Source organism: Centrocercus urophasianus, unplaced genomic scaffold, assembly GCF_019232065.1.
Source record: "Centrocercus urophasianus isolate 14NV4802_14NV808 unplaced genomic scaffold, USGS_Curo_1.0 seq_12, whole genome shotgun sequence".
Lineage (NCBI taxonomy): Eukaryota > Metazoa > Chordata > Aves > Galliformes > Phasianidae > Centrocercus > Centrocercus urophasianus.
The window spans coordinates 27747799-27753798 of record NW_024884364.1 but is presented as its reverse complement, the minus strand read 5'-3'; positions in this window follow the sequence as shown (position 1 = coordinate 27753798).

Sequence of the window (6000 nt, the reverse complement as noted above, 5' to 3'; positions counted from 1 at the left end):
AAGAAAAGAAAAGAAAAGAAAAGAAAAGAAAAGAAAAGAAAAGAAAAATGATACCACCTGTCATATTTCATCTGAACTCTCAGAAAATGGGGAAAATGTGCTGAATGAGGCAGTTAGTGACGGTGTTGTACAGGGATTATTACTATATGACAGCGTGAGTTATGATATACTGCACATTCCTTTCTAGCAGAGAAACAGAGCAGAAACCACATAGCTGATGGTGTGTGAGAAGAAATCTGAACATCATTGTCTAAGTAAGAAAAACACGTAATTTTTTTCAGGCAAAGTAGAAGTGAACACAACACAAATATTTTCTATGAACTTAAAACAGTACGTGCAGAAACCGCACGTAAATTTGCAGGAGTTAAATGGGGAGACATGAACAAATGGTCCAGGGATGTTTTTAAAAATCCTTCTCAAACAAAGTAATAAATGGAAGAGCAGCATTCAGGATGGCAGAAACAGTGCCTCTCCAGTTAGTAACATAGGCTTTGGGACTGAAGTTTATAGTACAAGACACTGTTTATGAAAGATTACCCAGCTCTAGGGCTGTGTGTTAAATACTGCAAAGAGAGAGTGAGATGGAATATAGTATACATAAAGTCCTGCCTCTGCTAAGACATTTAACACATGTCTACAGGCAAATGTGTTCATCTGACTGAGATCTGGATGAGCAAGCTTTTAAAAATCTATTGGGCATTTACACTGCTAAGTTACATACCAAAAATTACAATTCTATTAAATATAATTTTGTGAAATATGAGGGATTTTTGTTCTCCATCGTTTTCACTTACGTTATTTCAGTACTGCTTGGTGGGACAAATGCTCAATAAAAATCAATAACGACTCATTTTTCTGTCTTTGATAACTACATTTTTTTTCCCCCTGCAGATCTTTATTCAAGACTTCTAAATCTATCTGTCAAAGTTCATCCAGATCAGCTAAAACAGAAAACGATATATAAATAAAATACAGTTTGAGGTTGCAGCCATTTTGTCTTACCACTTTGCCCAGGAGAGGTTGCGTGTCATAATTGTGTTTATTGGTATTAGTGGCTGTCTTTCTATCACCAAGTAATGTGTAACTGCCTTTATGTCGCTGGCAGTTGTATTGGTAAGGGCACGATGAGTAAGCTTCACATGTTTCTATTAATACAAAGTTGCCTGTCACTGATAGCAGTGCTGGCTGTTGCATAAAGCAAGAAATACTGTCAGATAACCACTTCTAAATTGCTAGAAGCTTCTCAAATGAGCGCTGTGCCATAAGCTTTGTTCTAAAAGTTCTCTCTTGTACAGTGCCACAGAAGCCTTGTTTCTGTCTGGATGTGAGCAGCCTGCTTGTTTTTTCGTTATTTGCCAATTGCAGTGGAAATGATGCAGCACAAAAAAACTGCTGACTGAACAGCCTGTTGTATTTTCTAGGTACTTTCTGGTTTTGAAATAAAACTAGAGATTATTGCAAGTGCTGCAGTTGTTCAAATTCACCCTCTGCCAAGTTTTCACACCGCTGATGCTTCTAAGAACAAAGAAACCTACCTTAGAAGCTTCTTCCCAAGTTGCATCTTGCTGTTTTCAGTATTAAATTTAGAACAGTGTCTAAATGAAATGTCTCATCTTATTTGCGGTGGCAGTCTTTAAATGACATTGTACCTCATACGCTTACATAAAGACTCATTCTGAGTGCTGCAGCTCCATGGCAAGCAAAGCAGCATCCTGTAAATGAAAGGATCGCATTCTCTTTGCAGGTTTTGCTCTTTGGTGTTCCTTCTGGAGAGCTAAAAGATATAAAATCTGAATCGCAGAAAAAGGAGAGGAAGGAAGCATCACACATCATCCAGCTAATGTATTTTAAACACAGTGTTCTTTTGGAATGGTTTTGGTAGAATCATGAATAACAAAACCGTGCCATCATCAGTTTCCAGGAAATCCTCTTTCCAATAGTTCTCAAGACATCAGCCTTTTTGTGGTGCTCAAACAGCTTCTCTCCTGAACAAATCGCAAGGATTTTATTTTATTTTAATCCATGCATGTTGTTTTAAGTGCATTTAAAAATAAACAAATAAATAAAAGGGTTATTAAAACAGGCAACAGGCCATTAGCTGTGTGAAAATTATCTTGGATTAAACTGAGCTTGTTCAGATGCTGTTAAGGTTTCAAACAGCAATGCAGGACACACAGCCAAATGTGCTAGTTAACTGCTGGAGCCAAGATGTACTTGATTTATTGGCTTGATAACACTATCTCAGGGTTTGAAATTGTCTAGCTCTTCTGAGTTCAAAGGGGTTCAAATGAGGAGGTTCTGTTTGAGGCTATTTCTATTTTAAAGGTAGAACGTGGCACTGAGGGACATGGTTAGCAGGCATGGTGGGGGTAGGTTGATGGTTGATCTTAGTGGTCTTTTCTAACCTTAATCAACAATTTTTTTCTAACCTGATTCAACAATTCTATAGCTGAGCAAATATTATAGGATGCATATATTAAAAATGAAACTTCAACCGAAGGGAAAAAATAGTGGTTAGGCAGATAATGGCCTTGGAAATCCCTATAATGAAAGCATAGAATTTAACCATTGATAAACCACTGGAGCACAATTAGTTAACTGAAAATCTGTCTGGAAAACAAACCAGAAGTGCTAAGAAAAATTGTCTTGCTGAATTTAATCATCTTGCTTATAGAAACTGTTACAGCATTTGGTGCTATAGGACTCTATTTTTAATGTACTTTCAATATGTGAGATAAACTTAGGTAATTACAACACGTGTTTGTTCTACAATTTTACTGATGCAAGGCAAACAACTATTGTTAAAGCAAGACATTTGTGTTATCAGATAAAAGCATGAAACAAGCTTCTAGGAAAATGGGTTCCAGGTAGGAAAAGTGCCTCTGACTATCACACCAAAGCAGGCATGCTAGCAATAAAGAAATAAGCTCCTACTTGGGAGAAGAGTTGCTGCTCCTGCTTCAGAGCAGTAAAGTTCAAAAGGGGCTCAGAAGAGCAATGAGGAAAAAGGAACCAACTATTTGTTCGGAGAAGCATGTTAATTTGGAAAGCAGAATTATTCATCAAACAACTAGTACCTCATAACATTAATAATACAACTAGCACATACACCTACATGAATACTAGTATGTGTGCAACTTGTATATTCAAATAACTATGCTCGTACTGTTAGGGAAAAGCTGCCCATCAAGAAAGATAAGCTACCTGTTAATGAATTGAGGCAGCTACTATGTTGCTACCAATAAATTCAATTTTTCTAGCAGTTTTGGTATGGGCATCAAATAAACTTTTCTACAGAGAAGGAGAAACTCTTGTAAAAAAAGCATCTGACAGTAGGTTGGGACAGTTCTAACAAAACTAAATGAAAATGCAATGAAATGGTTGTTGACTGAAGGGAATGAGGAACGGGTTTCTAGCAGAGTGAACAGGTAATAGACAAGTTCAGCCACAAGACTGCTTGTAACCAGCACTGCCATTTCACATTTCTGCTGTATCCAAAGAGATTGTTTCTTCATACTACTAATACATGGATAAACTGTAGGCATATTTTTCTGAAATAATTACACAGAAAGCTGAAGTTGGAGCTGAATTCACAGAATTACCACAGCGATAGAGAGGAGACTGCAGGCCCATCCCAGGCTGTCGGGTTGCAGGCTGCACTGAGGTGGTAGACATCACTGCCCACTTTTCAGCCCATGAGGTTTCACAGGGAAACAGTCCTGGAGGGTGTTGCAAGGAAACTCCGGGAGACCTATGTAAACTGTCACAAGGTTTACAGTGAATATCTTACTTCCTGATCTCTATTACTCTAATGAGATAGAATAAAAAGTCTATTCTCATACTGAAGTGTCATCAAAACCCTCTTTGGGTCAAAGAGCGCAAGTGAGCAAAGTTCATAAGGTATATTTCCCGTATTTTTTAGCTCAAATCACCAAGTAATTTCTTCCTTCAGCACGTTAAAAAAGCAGTGACCAAAACCACCCGTCTGCTGTCCATCTCCAGGATTTGTCAGGTTTCACATCGGAGACTCTTCAGAGGCACCATCTCTCTTATTTTTAGTTATCTCTTATAGACTACAGAAGTAGTAATTATCTTGTACCACTTCAAAGAAGTTTCATGTTCAATCCATAAGTTCTTGAATATAGTTATCCATATCAGCAGCTGTCTCAGGCCATTGGTAGACTCAGAACATCCTGGGTTGTAAGGGAACCAAAAATCATGGAGTCCAGCTCCTGGCTCCACACAGCACCACTCAAAATTCAAGCCCTATATCCTAGAGTATTGTCCAGATGATTCTTGAACTCCAGCAGCTTGGGGGTGATAACAGACAACTGTCCATTCGTCTCCCACACATCTTCATTGCAGTACCACAGTGTTATTTAAAAATGTATATTTTTTAACAGCAAGGTTTCTGCCATTTCATGTCTTCTCTTGTTCTCTGACTGAGTTACTTCTCAACTTACTATTGGGTGCCCTACTGGAGCTGCAGGTCTTGAAGCCTTTTTGGCTGCTTCTTTGCCACAGAATGGTGCACGTACAGCCCTGGTAACTAATGCTTTCTCTTTCTGTTTTCTGAAGACCTTTCTGCTTCCTGCCACTGGCGAGGAGTGGAGCAGCTCCTTCAGCTCCACTTTCCCCTATAAAACCTGGAGGTGGCTCAATAAGGAAGGAGTCACACAAAATGGCTGCAATGTACATGGCACACAATAGGGCTTTATGTCAGACCTCTAAATTCAAGAGAGCAATAACTATAGCTGCAGAGACATACCAGAAGGATTTCAAGCTCTCTTTCATGTTTGTTCAGCTCTTACCCATGCCATACCTGCTTCTGTGGGGCTGCCAGAACAGCTTATTTATATGTCTGGTTTCTGAGTGGGTGTTTTCAAATGAAGACCAAAAAAAAAAATTAAGTGCTAAGGCTACTCAGAATCCGAGTTTTAGGTACTTTTTACATCCACGTAGCATGACTCAGAGTACCAAGAGTTTCATTCTCAGCAGTATTCCCAGAAGTGTTAAGTGCTGAGAGCCAAGTTTTCAGTGAATGAATGGCTCTTTCATACACACACAAGATGCAGTAAGTAAGAACACTTTTGAGACCCAGCTGGTGGGGCACTGGACCCCAAGGTCCCCATACAGTCCGTGGAAAAGTAAAAGACCGCTGTAGAAGGCACTTACCATTTGGATAGATGCTATTGACTGTGTTCTCAGCATATCAGCAGCCCCACATAACAAACAATTTGAACCACGGCACTTTCTATGTTGTCCAAGGCCCTCTCTCATGTCAGAGGAGATCTTCACACAACCTAAATTTTCTGAGGTGAAGTCTGGCTTGCTGCACTGTAACAATTTTGATTTATTTAAAGAGATATGACATTCAAAAAGTCCTGTTGCCCAGTTCCTGACAGTGAAGCCCTGGGAGACTATTGTATGATGCTTATTCAAACATTATTCAGTTTTCAAGACTTGACTTGAACTAAATTGCGAGTAATCAAAGTCCACTGAGGACTGGTCTTCTACTTCTAACCTCACCCTGGTTGGTATTGACTCTTGTAACCAAAATGGCATTTATAATTGTATGGCTAATTAAATGGGATTGGTAGTTCTCATTTATTGTTTTTAAATAAGCCCTCAGTGATGCTGCAGTAAGGCTGAGACTATCTGGATATGATGCATTTCGTAAATCCTCTGCTCATTTCAGACAGAGATTAAGTAATCCTTACTCTTGAAATAGGAAAGTGTGTCATCAGACAAAAAGCTCCGATGCTTAAGATCATACTGAAATAGTCATTCTGTTTGTTCAGCTGTACATATTATGGTAAGTCTGAGCTCACTGCCTATCTGCATTATAAAGGCACTCTACTTTAAATCGCTTATCTCTTCTAAGCATATGCTTAAATACTCCTGGATGGAGAGAAAAGAAGAAAGAAGAAAGGAGGAGGGGAATGAAAGGGAAGGGGTGGGAAGGGTAGAAGGAAAAGATTTGGTTTTGATTAATAGTGA